Here is a 17,905-nt window from a genome sequence, read left to right as displayed (position 1 = left end):
ATTGAGGTGTTTAAGATAATTAAAGGATATGATAGTGTAGATAGAGAAAAAACCTTTTCCTCTAGCAAGTGAGTCCAGAACAAGGAAGCATATCCTTGAAATTTAGAACTAGGCTGTTCAGGAATTACTTTTTACATGAAAGGTAATGGAATTCTGGAACTCTCTTCCCCAAAACACTGCATGCTGGAAAATTTCAAAACTGAGATTGGTAAATTTTTGATGGACAAGATTACAGAACCAAGATATTGGAGTTGAGCTACAGATCAGCCATGATTCAAATGAATGTTGGAACAGATTTGAGGTGCCGATAGCCCAATCCTGTTCCTAGGTTCCATTAAGCAGCCCTTAGTGTCTAGCTCAGTAGTTCTTTTCAAATAGAATGCTCTCGATTGGTAATTCAGACTGTAGAGAGATCTCTCCGTATAGTAGATATGGCCAAACATCTCCCAATTAATCTCAGTGAGCAGTGTCCCTTTAACAAAGTACTTCTTCCATGATGAATCGTTCCTGGCAACCCGTGCCTCGAAACAATGGTGCAGTTTGCCAGGGGCAGCTGAAGTCCTGTCCTAACTCTCAGTTGCATGCTGCTTCAGCCACCTCTAAACTCAAATGGGTTGCTGCACCAGGAAAATCCCAGCGTGAATATGCAGCATTGGAAATTCCTGGCCTTGCAGAGCTGCAAATCCCACCTTAGCCCCTTTCCAACTCAGGGATTTTGGGGTTTCTGTTTATTCCTCAGGGGATGATGCATTCCAACCTGTTGTATATGACAAGATTCCATTCAGCTGCTCCAGTTACCTTGTTAGCTATGAACCATTTACGCACCCATCCCCCAACCAGGAGACAGGAGACATTCCCTACCGGTGGGCCCGCTGCCTTGAGTGGACTAGGGGTAAAGCACCTCTTGAAGTAAATGCAACCATTTGAATTCCATTGCTGCTGTTAAAGTGGAGGCCTGACCTTCAAAGCAGGTCAAAGCCACCACACTAACCACTGTGTCACCGCTTCTCCCCCACTGCCACCATTTTCAGCTTTCACCCACCGATTTTGTTGTCAAGATTTTAATGTCGTGCCTCACTAGATGTCCCCAAATACCAACTTTATCTTTGGTCTATCAGCAACAAATGCAAACAAGAATCTGCAGAATGATCCACACAATAAAGAATGACTGATATCTGGGCTTCCTGCTTTGCTGTGTCCAACTCCTGGCAGCCATGATGTCAACGAAGACACACTGTCAAGAGGTTCCCTCTCCTTTCAGTCCTCTGAGTTCCTTTGCGTTGGCCTGGGAGGACTCTCTGAAGATCCGCACCAGCTTTGATGCTGGCTTTGATGTCACAGGCACTGCAACTCCCCATATGCGGGAAGTGTGCCGTCTGGAGTTGCGGTGCTACCAAATGTAGCCAAGTGCTTTACTGCCAATGAAGACCTTTTGAGAAGCATTGACCCTGTTGTAATAGGGAACCACGGCAGCTGATTTACACACAGCAAGATCCCAGAAACAGCAAAGTGATAATGACCAGATAATCTGTTTTAGTGATGTTGGTTGATGGATAAATATCGGCAACCAGTGCCAGAGTTGGGAATGACACAAACCTCTGGAAGGGTGTGATTGGCAAGGAAGGAGTAGGGAAAGCAAACTCCAATGGAGTCCTTCTCCTAACGAAATGCTTAGAACATGATTTCGTCATAACTAACACCATGTTTTGTTAGAGGGACAAGCACAAGACCTCGTGGCAATATCCACGATTCAAGCACTGGCACCTGCTTGACTACTTCATTGTCCGAGTGAGAGATTGCAGGGATGTCCACAGGTGCAACAATTGTTGGATTGATTTCTGCCTAATTCAGTCTACCATCTCCATCACCCTGTCCCCTAAACAGAGATGGCAATAGATACACTGCTGCAAGAAAATTAACATTGAAGGTCTCAAGGATCCCACAAAGGCAGCAATCTTTAGCCAGTGTCTCACAGGCAACCTCTTAACTCACAGCCAACAGGAGCCACCATGTGTCCACAGTACCTGGTCTACCATGATCAGCACCAGCGAAGTGGTTCTTGGTTTCTCAACCAGGAAACACAGAGACTGGTTGACAAGAATGACCAAGAGATACAGGAGCTAATAGAGCATGTTGTCATTGCAGGCCCCCATCTACCAAGAATGAGGCACACAAATTCCACCACATGAACATTGATTTTTAAACTGTTACTGAAGTAAAGAAAGAACTTGTTTTTTTTTTAAAAAACACCAGACCCTTGACTGGAAATACATTTGCATAGTAACAGACAGTACTTGGAAAGGATAAAAGGGCTATTCCCTGCTCCAATTTAATCCACAATGGACATTTGCATAGTAACAGACTGTACTTGGAAAGGACAATGAGGCCTCTCCCTGCTCCAATTTAATCCACAATGGACATTTGATTACCAGACGTTGAAGGTGGAGAGACTAGCATTCCAGGTTAATTGCTAAGATGGCTGAATACACAAACCGATGTGGTCAGACCAGTTTAGTCACATGACTAACTGGCTGTTGGAGTTTTTGAATTTGAACTTGCCACAGAGAATCTGAATTCAGAAAGCTGTTTGCTCCTGGACTGAAAAGACTCTCTCCTGTCTGTTCTCATCTCAATCTCACCAGCTTTGGAAACCATTGAAGACACATGAACCTCAAGAGGGAAAAGTCTCCTACCGTGAACAAGGTTTAAGAAGAATACTAGGCCCCAACGAAAAGCAAGAATTACTTACAAGCAAGAACTACCTACAAAACGACTACAGTGAGCTCGAAGCACAGTAACAAGAAACTCTTCTGATATTGCCTCCAACCTGTCTATTTTTCTTCTGCTCTTTTCTGTCTCTATTTGCATGTGCGTGTCGCATATGCATGCTAGCGTGGTGCGCGGCATGTATCCGTAGGCGTTAACCGAATTAGAGCTTAAGTTTTAATAAATCTCACTTTTCTTCTTTAAACCTAAGAAAGCCTGTTTCTGCTCACTTCTTTGCCTTATAACTGGAAAGCGGTGAACAAGGATTCACCAAGGGGGAGCTCAAAATACAGTGTGTTTAAAAATTAAATCCTGTTACAATAAGACCAGGTAAAGGTTGAAAGAGACCCCAGACACCTTTTTCACCTGGTCGTAACAATGTGCAAAGTGTTTATAGACTGGAAATATCACCACACTTCAAGAGAAAAGCAGCAGACCTATAGGCATCTGAAGGCAATGGTACAACAAAAAACCCATGACATAAATAACAAATAGTGGGTGGAAAGAACATGAGAGATCTGACAGCCTACAGACAACCATGACATGCGTGGGTTTTTCAGTGCTGTTGAAACTGTCCATGGCTCAAACACTCTCAGGTCTACCCCGCTGAAAGCCAAGATTGAAGGCGAGCTCATCAAGTACAGACAGGTAGTCAGTGCCCACTGGAGGGAACATTTCAAAGAGCTCCTCAACAGGGATTTAGTCTTTGACCTGAGTGTCCTCGACTCTATCGCTCAGTTACACTACCAAGCTCAGTTTTGGTGCTACCCCAGCTTGCAATGAAGTTGAAAAAGCCATTCATTAGCTGAAAAACAACAAGGCCTCTGGACCAGACTGAATCCCTGTCAAAATGCTAAAATGTTTTGGAGATGCATTCCTGGTGCGATTGCACAACCTCGTATCCCTTGTCTGGGAAGAGGAGCACATGCCAGGATATCTCCGGACTCTGTAATCATGACCATCTTCAAGAAAGGAGACAAGTCCAACTGTAGTAATTAAAGGAGAATCTTCCTGTTGTCTGTCTCAGGGAAGATCATTGCAAGGATCTACCTCAAGTGCCACCTCCCAGTGGTCAAAGAGCTCCTTCCAGAGTCACCAATGTGGATTTCACCCATTGGGAGTCACTACAGGTGTGATCTTCACTGCATGGAAAATACAGGATGAATGCAAGGAGCAGCACTAACTGCTGTACATGGCCTTTTTTGACCTCATAAAAGCCTTTGACTCCATCAGTTATGGAGAGTCCTGCTCAAATTTGGCTGCCCTCAGAAATTTGTCACCATCCTTCCTCCTACTCCATGATGACCTGTGATCCTTACCAACAGACCCTATCTCAGTGAAGACTGACATCAAACAAGGCTGCGTCATCACACCAACTTTCTCTGCCCCATCTTCCTCACCACAATTCTACACCTCAGCTCCAGTCGGCTCCCCACAGGAGTGGAGATAACCTACAAGATGGGCGGGAAATTATTCAACCTCCACTGCAAAACCAAGGGCACTCCATCGTTAGTTATCTAGCTTCAGTGAGCAGATGACAGTTGTGTATAAGTTTACCTGGAGACTGAGCTCCAAGACATCGTTGACTCCTTCACGAAAGCATGAGAGGATGGGCTTTACTTTAAACATCCAGAAAACTAACATCCTCTTTCAACCTGCTCCTGCAGCACAACTTCACCCCCTTCACCCCGACAATCAAGATCCATGGTGAAACCCTGGAAAAAGTGGACCGCTTTCCATACCTTGAGAGTCTCCTTTCAACGAAGGCGAACATGGACGATGAAACCCGTCATGCCACCAAAGACACCGGCTTAGCCTTCAGCCGACTGAGGAAAGGTGTATTAATAACTAGGACCTCAAACCCAAGACTAAAGTCATGGTATACCAGGTAGAAGTGTTTCTACACTCTTATATGCTTCGGAGACTTGGACAATCTATAGTAGACCACTCAAGGCTTTCGAATAATAGCACCAATGCTGTCTCCGCAAAGTCCTTTCACATTTGTTGGCAGAATAGGTGGTCTAATGTCAGCATCCTCTCCCAAGCCAACATTCCCAGCATCGATGTGCTAATCACCCAAAACCAGCTTCACTGGATGGGTCATGCCATTCGCATGCCTGACACCAGGCTCCCGAAACAATTGCCCTGCTCTGGCAAGAGACTCCCAGGATGACAAAGTATGCGCTTTAGGGATGTTCTCAAAGCATACCTGAAGAGATCCAATTTCCATGCTAATTAATGGGGATCCCTGGCCCACAACTATCCTGAATAGATACTGAGCATTTGGGAAGGCACCAAGGACCTCGAGAGACTTCAGGAGCACACAGAGGCCAACTCCAGGCAGCAGAAGGAGCGCACAGCCCCTCAAGCAACTTAACTACTCAATCCTTCAAACACCACTTGTGGTTGAGTCTGCAGACTGCGCATCGGATTCATTTGTCATCTTAAAATGCACAGAACCAGAGTGGAAGCAAGTCATCCTTGATCTCGAGGGACTGCCTATGGAAATATTGGCCAAGATGGTAGGGAGAACACCCCTGCTCCACTTCAAAATGTTGCCATGGGATCATTTGAGAGGGCAGAGAAGTCATCGGTTTAACATCTCAGTAGAAAGACAGCACCTCTGACACTGCAGCATCCCCTTAGTGCTGCGCTGAAGTATCAGACTAGATCTTTGTGCTGAAGTTTCAGGAGTGGGACTTGAAGCAAAAACTGTCTGACTCCTAGGCAAGAGGATAGAAATGCAATACTGTATCAATGTGCCTCCTGGCTTACCATAGTCATGTGACCTCTACCATTAGGCACTCTGACTGGGGGCAGCCATTACAGTCAGTTTCATTAAAGACAAAGTCAACACCTTATTGGTGTCCTGTGAGCTCGTAACAACTTCTGAGGCACAGCAAACGAATCATTTAAAAAAAAATATGCAAAACACTATCCAACGGTATTTGTAGGAAAGCAATTGTGATTTTCTTGGAAAAATAGGAGGAGCATGTGAAGTGCGCACTTGTTCCACTTTCTCCAGGCTTACCCAATGGTGCTTAAAGGGACTGCTGGAGGCAGCTCCAAAAGGATAATCTTTTTTTTAAAGACTCTTATGAAACCAGGAACAGCATTCAAGCTTTGTCTTGCCCCACAAAAACCTTCTTGCCCAATGCCGGGCCATCCTCACCCTACCTGCTGGCAACTCCATGCAGAAGTTGGATGGTTTCTTGCAGCTGAGCGACCTTTTGGTGTCCACTGTAAAATTTAGAATGAGGCTCCAACCTAAAAATGATTCAGGCATCCTGACTGTGGCCTTGAACACTTGCTGATCGGCACACCGCTGTTACCTTAGGCCTGAACTGAAGACCTCCCCTACAGTTAGTTGTAATTAAATGATCTTAAAATGTGCAAAGGACATCAAAGCATCACTGTATCAGAGATATACAAATGATCTCTCTCTTTTTTGTGTTTCTTGTTTTCTTCCATTATTAATTTGTTTTTCTATTTGTGGCATGACTTCCATTTAACACATATTCCATAAATTTGATTTGCTCCAGTTTTTCTGGATTTACAGAAACAAAACTTGCAAAAGACAGTAAGTGTTAAATGCTCACTTCAGCAACTGGTTCGGACTCTATGTTTTAGCAGCTGATGAGTTGGTTGTTAATGGGACCCAAATAGGCCAGCTACTTATAACATGGTTGCATTTTAACAAATAGAAAAGTGTGGAGGCACATATGTTTGAGTACGCCAATGGCATTTTTGTACTGCTGCTGCTGCAATCAAAGACTTAAGTCAAAGTTCAGGACTAAGGTTCAAATGTATCAATGAACGATTTGCCAATGACAAATATAACTCTGCTACAACAATATATCCAACATCACAGTGCAGTTTAAGAGATTGCAATATTAATATCTAAAAGAGAAGAATGTTATGTCTCATTGAACAAATTGGGCAGGAACTTGTATTTGTACGAGGGGGTAGAGAGCACCTAGTAATGGAGGAAGTCATAACCCTTAGTCACTATTTCTAAAGTCTTTAATCATATCCAGGAAATGTGCTGTCATCTGTGACCTTTACTGTACCACTTTTATTGTAATATTTTTAATCCTTAATGATATGTCTGCATTGTCATGACCTTTACAATTTTCATTTCGATATGTTTCCCGATTAAGAACCATGTCCAAATGTCATCAGCTAGCAAGTAAATGTGACACCATTATATGCATTCTGCATTTTTCATTTTAAAAAATGCAGTAGCAAAGAAGTAATTCCTTACTGTTTGCAGTTTTATATCCAATTTACTCCAATAAATCTTAGTGACAATGAACGACATACATTTAGCAAAGTTTTAAACAAGGTATTGTTGATTTATTTTTTGTTACTTATTTACATAAACTCTTTATGTTCAGTAGTTATTTATGAGCAGAATTTAATTATTTTGGTGTAAAGTAAATAATTTATTAAAAAAGAAATTCTTAACTAATTTTGCACGCAGTGTCTCTTATCTGCAAATGTTCTAACATTTATCATTTGGCACTTTCAAGTTCACTTTGCATCCTTTATTTTCTTAACTCAAGCAACTGCAATAGATTGACTCTCCAACTCAGTCTTTCCCACCATGTGCACCTGATGGGTGCATCTCAGCTGAAGTGCACTGTTTCTTTGGGAAGATAGGTGTCCCAGTTTTTCTTTCTCTGGATATTTGCATGCTCCAGGGCAACCCTTTGCCGGGCTGTTTACATAAACAATGGGTCTCACTGTTTTCTCATACATGTGGCTGTGTTCTAAGCCTCCGGATGTTACTTGAGAGCAGCTGCAGAAGACTCCGAGTGCCTCCCGTCTTCCTGGGGTGGGGAGATGTATAGAAATAAATGAGCCACTTGCCTGTTGAACCTTTTGCCTCCCTTAGGACAAGACAGACCCTTTGGGCAAATTCCTGTTGTTTGGCGTGTGTGTGTGTGTTGTAGTGTACAGTTATAGGGCTATAGTGGCATTAGGTCTACATTGCTATCACAAAGAGCCAATACAGACAAGAGAACATTCTGCTCCCTAAACCCACATGGTGCTATGGTTTTCAATTTAAAACAATTTTTTATTTTTGCACTTGTATAAACATAAAATTCAATTTATATAACAAAACACCAGATAGTATCCCTGGAGGCAATGAAGAACCAATTAGATGCTACAATGGTGGGAAGAGGGTAGGGACTGTAGAATTTTTCAAGATGGTGGAACAAAAGTGGGCTAAATGGCCTTCCTCATTTATAATTTTTTGATTTTGTAATGGTTGGTGCCATACCAAATAAAAACAATATTGCTGATCAGTTCAGCTTTATTATTTCTATCATATCCATGCATCAACAGCAGCTACTTTTCTCCATTTCTGTCAAATTTGCAAATTTCACAGTCAAAGAGTCATAGAGTTATACAGCACAGAAACAGGCCCTTCAGCCCATCGTGCCTGTGCCAGCCATCAAGCACCTATCTATTTCTAATCCCATTTTCCAGCACTTGGCCCATAGCCTTGTATGCTATGGCGTTTCAAGTGCTCATCTAAATAATTCTTTAATGTTGTGAGGGTTCCTGCCTCTACCATCCCTTCAGGCAGTGTGTTCCAGATTCCAAACAGCCCCTGGGTGAAATTTTTTTTCCTCAAATCCCCTCTAAATCTCCTGCCCCTTACCTTTAAATCTATGCTCCCTGGTTATTGATCCCTCCGCTAAGGGACACACAAACACAAACTGGTACCCAATTATACAAAAGATGTCTAGTATATTTTAATGAACAAGATTTATATGCTTTAAAAAAAACTAAGGCTTAACAAGTTTTTATTTTTTGATCCTAAATTGAGCTTTTTCACTACCAGTGTGATTGTTAAGGGGAATGGCTACTTTACTGCTGAAATTATGTTGAGGAAAAAAAATCTCTTCATCCACCCCAAGTAAAAGTCCCTGCACTTGCCTGAAAAGGAGGTTATCTAGATGCATCCATACAATCAATAGTCCTGTGAACATGAATTAATCCACAATTAGTATGAATGCTTATCATGATTCCAGTCATCTTACACCATTGCTCCATTCCGTGATCACATTCTAAAATGAACCCTGCAACTTAATATCAGAGCAGGACTGAAGCATAGAGTTAGCCTATGCCAAAAAAAACATTTTTTCGTCTTGATAGCAGAAGTAATTTTTAAAATTGTTTTGCCACAGATTCCTACTCCGTTATGACCATGCTTGCTGGAAATGGGTGGGAACTCCATTATCATTTTAAAAGGGGCTGTGGATAAGCTCCACAAGAAGAGCTCCTTTGCTTTCTGTTGGGAATGACTGCTTGTGAATTTAGTGGATCATGAAGCTACCTGACAGCCGGGCTCTTGATAGATAGTTGTCGAGGCTGTATGCTATGCACACATCTCTCCCTGAACTAATTAAGCAGCAGAATTCTGGATCCTGTGGTTGTCACAATTCAGATTTGTCCCTCCCTACTTACTCATGCTCATTCCAAAAGGCAATTTTGTAAGGTAGTGCGTATTGTGAACTGAACAGAACCTGATGCATGCAGCCCTGTCTCTGACCTGTGCTCCTTTCAAGTAGGGCTCCTGCTGGGAGTATGGGTTCAGTTGGCATTTATTACTGGATCACTGTGGATCCAAGTAGGGCTACTTTACTGTAACCCCTAGGCAACGCGACAATGCATCAGAAGACTGCACCTCCCTCACAGGGCAATTACTGTGCAGATAGCAGTGAGCGCAACTCATAAGGAATACATTCAACTGAATAAGATCCAAGCTGAGAGCCAAATAACTTTTTGTCATCATGGTCTGCCTGCTGAAATGTTGTCCTCCTCCACAACTGCAGAAGTTCCCATTTGGAGATCATTCTGCACTGCTATTCTTCCACCTTTCACAAATCATTCCACAGGTAACCCTTGCATGACAAAAAAAATCAAATACGAACTAATCTAATAATTTTCCGACAATTTAAGACTAGCTACCTCCCTATGGTGTCTGCTCTTTGTGTGCCCTTTCGATCCCAGCCTCCTACTTCTACAGTGGCAGGAGGTTCTGAAAAGGAAGGCTGATGAGTTGCAGTAACAGCATTAGGAGGCTGTGAGGTACCTCCTTGCCTTTGGTGTGAGCCATATCCCATTTTAAGGAGGAAGTGGAGAGCATGAAGACATTCTGCATGCCATCATATGGAATGCCATTCAAGTTTCATGAGGCATTCCTTAATGGGAATGAGGTGATACTTCTAAGGTCACCTGCTTTGGTAAGCCTGGATCATTTTCTTTGTGAACCTCCTCAGATTCAAAAAGTACATTTGCTGGCAGCATGAACTTAGCTAAAGAGTATTTACATGTAAGGACATGGGTACCCTAATGCAGCAATAGCCGAAGATACTGAAGTGAATCACATTTGCTAAAGAAATAAAATAGCTGAATTGAACCTTTCAGTAATGCAGCTGCATTAGACTTTCATCTTTCCTTATTCCGCCTGAGGCAGAGTACCAGTATAGGGAATTAACAGTACCTGGAGCCCACCATGAAAATGTAATGAAAGTATTATTGAAGGAAATTGAAATGGATCTTGGCATAACAGCAGTGGGCGGCACTGCAGTTCTTGTGCACTTCTGGCAGTAAATCCACTGATAAGAAAAATCCAGACAAGTGTCTTTCCTCATTCTAATTCAATTTATTTTTCTTTTCCCAAAATAAAAGATCTGGGTATAACTGTATTACAGTTTGTATTTTGAAAATAACGAGTGCAAAATGGACATCTTTCAAAGCACCTTGCTCAGCCTGTTGTAAAGATTAAATGCATCAGTGGAGAAATATATGCACTAATGACCATTCATTTATTAATTAAAGCCAGTGATTTCATTTCTATGATGAATAATTGTCATGCAATTCAATCCCCAAAATGCTAATTAAAAATCTCAGCATAGCATGCCAGTAAAAACCAAAAGGATTTATTGTCACAGTAAATCAATGGCCTTGATGATGCATTGTGTGATACATGACATCCATGTTCTGACTCACCAAGAGTAATGCCACAAGATATTTAAATATATCCTCCAACGCACTTGAAGCATGTTGTGGGAAATTATATATTTTCATATATATATATATTAGAGCACATTTCCCATGACATGCATCTGGTGCATTGCAGGAGATATTATATATATATGTATATGTATGTATATCTTGAGGAATTGCTCTTGGTAAGTCAGAAATGTAATACTTTTATAAAACAGCAGTTTGTAGACATTTGGAATGCTTTACAAAATATGTGATGCCACTTTGAAATTTTCAAACAATTATCAAAACAATATTTTGAACAATTTGATTTGTTCATTTTCCTCTTTTTTAATTGGCATATTTTGCAAATGGCTCATGATTGATTCATTGAGGGTGATTATCAATTTTCATCTGAAATGGGCAGAGTCGGCAGGGCAGTCCCACCATTCTCATTCAATGCCAGTGTCCGTAGGCCTGAACTAATTTTGGATTAAGCCTCATTTAACTGCCACCAGCGTGCTGAAGGCAAAAATCTCGTCCTCCATGTCCCATAAAAGTGAAAATTAAAAATTTCTTCAGCTATTTGTTAAGTAGCCTCCAGAGATCTCTTTAAGAATCACTGGTTAGGCTAATCAGTGCCTGGTACAAATGGGTGGAACCTGTGCATTTAATTTATAAGTTCCCTATTTCTTTAGCTGTGATTTGCTGTTGTTCCGTAATTGATTCAAAACAAGTGCTATAAATTGGTGCATGTTGTTTAAAAAGGAAGGAAGGGATAGCACAAGTAATTACAGGCCAGTCAGCCTAATCTCAGTGGTGGGCAAATTGTTAGAAAAAATTCTGAGACACAGTATAAGTTATCATTTACAAAGGCACAGATTGATCAAGGACAGTCAGCGTGGATTTGTTAAAGGATGGTCATGTCTGACTAATTTGCGTGAATTTTTTGAGGAGATAACAAAGACGGTCGATGAGGATAGGGCATTTGATGTAGTTTACATGGATTTTAGCAAGACTTTTGACATATAGTCCCATTGCTGACAGTCAGAAAATTAAAAACTTTTGTGGGACATAGAAGACCACGTGATTTGTGCCTTCAGCACGCCGATGACAGTTAAATGAGGCTTGATCCAAAATTAGTTTGGGCCAACGGACACCGGCATTGAATGAGAATGGTGGGATCCAAGGGAAAGTGGCAAGTTTGATCCAAAATTTGTTTTGTGGTTGGAAGCAAAGGGTTATGGTCGGGTATTTTTGTTACTGGAAGCCTGTTTCCAGCAGGGTTCAGAACTAGGCACCTTGCTGTTTGTGTTGTATTTCAGTGATTTAGACTTTCATGTAGAGAGCATGATTAAGAAGTTTGCAGATAATATGAAAATTGGCTGTGGGGTTGATAGTGAGAAAGAAAGCTATAGACTGCAGGAAGGTATCAATGGTCTTGCCAGGTGGGCAGAAAAATGGCAACTGGAATTCAATCTGGAAAAGTGTGAGGTAATGCATTTTGGGAGGGCAAACAAGGCAAAGGAATACATAGTAAATGGTTGGATTTTGAGAAGTGTAGAGAAACAGAGGGACCTGGGCATGCAGGACAGGTAGAAAAGGTGGTCAGGAAGGCATATAGCATATTTTCCTTTATTGGCCAAGGCCTGGAGTATAAGAGCAGGGAAGTTATGTTAGAACTGTATAAAACTCCAGTTAGATTGCAGCTAGTGTACTGCATACAGTTCTGGTTACCGCATTACAGGGAGGACGTAATCGCACTACAGAAGGTACAAAGGAGATTTATAAGGATGTTGCCAGGAATGGAAAATTGTAGCTATGAGGAAAGATTGTCTAGGCTTGGGTTATTTCCTTTTGGAAAGGAGAAGGTTGAGTGGTGATTTAATTGTGGTGTATAAAATTATGAGGGGCCTTGATAGAATGGTTAGGAAAGACCTATTTCTGTTGGCGGAAAGGCTGATGACTGGGGGCATAGATTTAAAGTAATTGGTAGAAAGATTACGAGAGAGTTGAGGAGGAATTGGTTTCATCCAGAGTTTCTGGAACTTGCTGCCTGAAGATGGTAGAGGGAGAAACCCTCATTGCATTTAAAACAACACATGGACGTGCACTCGAAGTGCTGTAACCTACAGGGCCACAGCCCAAGAGCTGGAAAATGGGATTAGGCTGGTATGGACACGATGGGTCAAATGGCCTACCTCAGTGCCATATATTGTTTTCTATGTTTATGAATACATATGGTCCCAAAGTGTGGCAAAGGAATTGCATTGTGACTACACACTGTCAAGTGTGCTTCATCAGGAAAGGTATATTTGTTGAAATGTGTATCTCCTGCTGCTGATCATTGTTGAAGGAACAAAAAGATGCCAATGTTTAAGAATTGACTCATCTTATGAAATTGAGGAACACCTTCATCCCAGCATATGATGTCTCTACCAGGGATCTCCAGCATTGTCCGTGCCAAAGTGTGTGGGGTCAAGGGGAAGGCCCCTCATTTAAATAGCAATAGCAGGTATCCATATCACTAAGAGAACATTTTTTATTCATTTTTGGGATGAGTGTCACTGACAAGACCAGCATTTATTGCCCATCCCTAATTGACCTTGAGCAGATGGTGGTGAGCCACCTACAACTGAGTGGCTTGGCTAGGCCATTTCAGAGCGCAGTTAAGAGTCAATCACGTTGCTGTAGGCCTGGGGTCACATGTAGGCCAGACCGGGTAAGGACAGCAGATTGCCTCTCCTGAATTTTACAACAATCGGGTAGTTTCATGATCATTATTGATGAGACTAGCGCTTTACTCCAGATTTATTAATTAAATTTAAATTCCTCCAGCTGCCCTAGTAGGATTCGAACATGTCTCTGAAGCAGTAGACTGGGCCTCTGGATTACCAGTCCAGTAACATTACCACTAGGCCACCATCCCCCATGGACATTTGTGGCAGTTGCTTGGTGAAGTAACAGGAAGATCAGTCAGACAAATGGTCAGCTGTGGGGGAGAAGTGTAGTGCTGGTTCTTTCCTTAGACAACTTCCAGGTACCTCCAGGGACCCCATTTCGAAGGCCAAGATCCTGGTCTGGATTCCCACTTTTGCTGTTTGACAAGTCTTGCCAGGCATACCAATCCAATGCTAGATCCTCCTAAGGGCCAGAAAAGTGGGAACTCTTTATCTAGCGAGTCTGCATCCTCAGCCCTCCTGCATGTTTGGGTTCCGTGGAGGTTCAACTCCCAACCTGCCAAAAAACCCCAGGGAGGGGGCAGGACTTGGCACACCCAGGGGCAGGCCTAAGTTGTGGCTCATACAGTACAAGTACACCAGAATTATGGGAAGAGTGCACTGGAAGTGTCGCAGATCTTCAACTTCACTGATTTAAAAAAAAAACTAATATTGAGAAACCTGCATGAAGCATTTTGGTCCAATGAGTGGGGCAATGCCATGTTAGAAAATAACAGAAGAGATGCTGAGGTAAATCAAGTCATAATTAGGTAACATCGAATTTGGGTTTTAAAAGATTGTGGGAATTACTTTATTTCAGTTGTTACTTTCTAGCACCGAAATGGTTAAAGGAAATGGCTACAACTTCTGCTAAGGCTGATTTTTTTTTTTCTTCATTATTGAGAATTTGCCAAGCTGGAAAAATCTGACCCACAGCCTTTGCGGTGGAACTGGTTCTTTTATTGTATCTTTGATACTCTATTAGAAACAGTCTAGACGAGACAAAGCGATGTTGGTCTCGAATAGGAGTTAGCAACCTTAATAACAAGAGAAACCCCTATTTTCAAATTTAGTCAAAAACGCACTATCTTGAGAGCTGCAATGCTGTTACTCAAATGCCAATAATAAAGAAAACAAGACAGAGACACATTTCAACAACATTTAAAGGTTTTTACAAAAAAAAATTGGTAATACTTTCTCACCAGTGCAGTTTAAAGAAATGCAACAAGCCGTTTAATTACCATCAAAACAGGTTCAATCCATGAAAGTCGGGAGCTGTGCAGGAGTCCTGAATGAGCCGCATGTGGTACCGGAGCCGCAGGTTGCAGACCCCTGGTCTACAACATGTCCTATCATGCAAGTTCCTTTTTGGTATTTAGCTTCTATTTTTCCTTTTGCTATTATTCATTGAATATGGCATTTCTTGTCTCATATGAGTATTTAACTCATATTTAACAATTTGAACCAAAACATGGCAACTATGCCCTAAAAGCCAAATTTTATTGGCCTGATCCTCTCGGTGGCAGCGAGGCTCTGTGGTGCCTCCCCCACCGCTGGGCGACGTGACCACAATTTAAATATGCAAATGAGGAGAATTAATAAATTAACATACGCTTACCAGTCATTTTGAGGGCCCCCCATGATCTTCAACACAGAGGCCGACACTCCTGTGCCTTCAGATCCCCGTCTGGGGAAACACGGCGCCACACTGGTGGGGAGGGGGTGGAGGTAAGTTTGTCACTGTGGGAGGAGGGCGGACAGAGTCAAATAAACATAATGGGTGTAGGGGATGGAGGAAGGGTTGAACCTTAAACTTTCTGCAATTTGAGGGGGGATGGTCAGATTTGAAAGGTAAGTGTTTTGGGGGCTGGGGGAGGAGAGGCAAATAGATAATTGTTATTGGGAGGGGTGGGAATGGGGCGTAGTGAATTTATTTATTTAATTTTGGGGGTTTCCTCTTTAAAAATGCCAGGAGGGCTGGCTGCCCTTTAAAAATGGTGCCAGTGCCTGCACATAGGCAGTTGATGTCATTGCTGGGGATGGACAGTCCCCTCCCTCCACGTGATTGGGGTAAGTGAGCCACCCCTGCTATTTAAATAAGCCACCGCACGGGAGATTATGGCGGCTCATTGGCATTACTCTCAGAACCAGCCCAGAGGGTGGGATCGTGACCCCCAATTGACACCGACGTTGTGGTTGCGACCCAAAGAGTAAAATCCTGTCTATTGTTAGTATATTATTACACCATTTTATTAGTTACACGGATCGGTGAAGCACAAATGTTGGAAAATTGATTTTGAACAGTTTCTGCGTGTAGACTATTCATTTGAAAAGTTAATATGAACATGCTATTCAGATAATTCTCTGTTCACAGTATGGAAATTGGCCCTAACAAGCTCAACTAAAATTAAAATTATCACAGACTACTAGTCATATTTTGATTTTAGGGAAACATCTGACCACTGTAGAAAAATATCAGTTATTTCCTTTCTAGAGCAAAAACATTTTTTGGTCCATTTTAGCTAAAATGTTCATGAAATAAGGAAGTTACTGTAGTATAAGGACATGTAAGGGTTAATGCTGGAGACGGTGAGAGCATCCCCTCCCATTGTAAGGGTGATGTAGCAGCCACATGGTAGTGTGCTTTGGAAGAAGAGAGTAGCAGCACAAAGGATGATAGCTAAAGAAGCTTGAGGTGAGTGTGGGCAAACTTCAATAATATGCTGCGACCTGTGGCGTGATGGGACTGAATTGACAGTGCATCGCTCTTGCTTCGGTTGTAACAAAATAGAGATGTGTAAATAATAAAGGAGTTATTAGTTAACCTTATCTAGACTCCGAGACTTTATCATTAATGTACCACCTACCATAAAACTACAACAACACAAGTTACCAAGTGAGGATTTTTTTTGATGCATGGTGTATTTATTCATGTTGGCTTGAATTTACTAAAAGTGCCATTAAATGATCACAAGTTCAATTATCGAATTAAAGATGTTGAGGTATATTAATTTTGGAGTCAGCTCAATGTTTGGTTGCATTTCATAAGTTTAAGCAAAGATTTTAAAAAATAAAGCTGTAACACTTTCCAAATATTTTGAGTTTACCAGCCATTATGCACCATCTACAAGATTCACTGAAGCAACTTGCCACAGCTTCTTCAACGGTACCTTCCAAACCCATGACCTCTACCACCTAGAAGGACAAGGGCAGCTGATGTGTGGGAACACCACCACCTTCAAGTTCCCCTCCAAGTCACACACCATCCTGACTTGAAACTATATCATTGTTCCTTCACTGTCGCTGGGTCAAAATCCTGGAACTCCCTTCCTAACAGTACTGTGGGTGTACCTACACCAGATGGACTGCAGCAGTTCAAGAAGGCGGCTCACTATTACCTTCTCAAGGGCATTTAGGGATGGGCAACAAATGCTGGCCTTGCCAGTGAGGTTCACATCCCATGAAAGAATAAGAATAAAAAAACGAGCATCTATCTCATGGTTGCAAGACTGATTTTAGCCCAGCAATAAAATGGGTTTTGGACACTAACCTAAAATTCCCATCTTCACTACTTTTTGTGTGTGCGTGGGTACCTTTTGAATGTCCTGTTGGTGAGTACACAAGGATCACTTGCAAATGCCACTATCTGAGAGACTTGGGGTAGAGCAGCTTTTGTAGAAGTTATGCATAACAATATGTCACCAGCACTTCCTCCAGAAGATACCTGATTGGAAAGTTATTTGAATTATCAGGAGATTCAGGGACTCTATGCATCATGAATGTTTAACTCGGCATTCATTCCTTCCCAAACAGCCCTTACTAATGGGTTTTCTTTTGTGTCTAGGATTCCCTCTGCTCACATCAATGATCTTGAATGAAACATAGAATATTTTTCTTTGTGTGAGCAGTAGGCATATAATTATGTATGATGGAATTTCCCTGAAATCATTCAGTAATACAAAACTAAATCAAACTCTTCAATGAGGCAGTTACTGAGTAAATAGAAGGTCAAATGAAAGATAATAGGCCTGGATTTTGAAGTCCGTGACAAATGAACAGCACCAGCCATTCATTACACTTACACTTGTCCAAGGGGCTTTTGCACTAGAACTTAGGCTGATGTGAAATCCAAAACATCATGGCACCTTCTACAGGGGATCTGGGACCTGTGTGAACAGGGCAAGTAACTGTATATCTCAATTAATCATATTGAAGAATCCTTACTGAGACACGCAGGGCTGAATTTTCATTCAGGGGTTGTGAACCCTGAACTAATTCTGGGTCCAATGGCCGAATGGCATGCTATAGACATGCTCACTGCCATTTTGAAATGGGGAGCCAATTGAAGGCCAGGGAACAGCCACACCAAGCTAGAGAAAGTGAGGGAGAAGGCCAGGTAAGCTTTTTAAAAAATG

At 42.0% G+C, this 17,905-nt stretch overlaps 1 protein-coding gene across 1 annotated transcript in view; it reads left to right on the top strand.

The window, feature by feature from the left end:
* LOC137359361 (serine/threonine-protein kinase 32B-like) overlaps positions 1-17,905 on the top strand; it is a 353,419-nt gene that overhangs the window by 9,688 nt on the left and 325,826 nt on the right. The gene's annotated exons all lie outside the window — the stretch shown is intronic.

The sequence above is a fragment of the Heterodontus francisci genome, chromosome 1 (genome assembly GCF_036365525.1).
Source record: "Heterodontus francisci isolate sHetFra1 chromosome 1, sHetFra1.hap1, whole genome shotgun sequence".
In the NCBI taxonomy this organism is placed as follows: domain Eukaryota; kingdom Metazoa; phylum Chordata; class Chondrichthyes; order Heterodontiformes; family Heterodontidae; genus Heterodontus; species Heterodontus francisci.
This window is presented reverse-complemented; position numbering and strand designations above follow the sequence as displayed.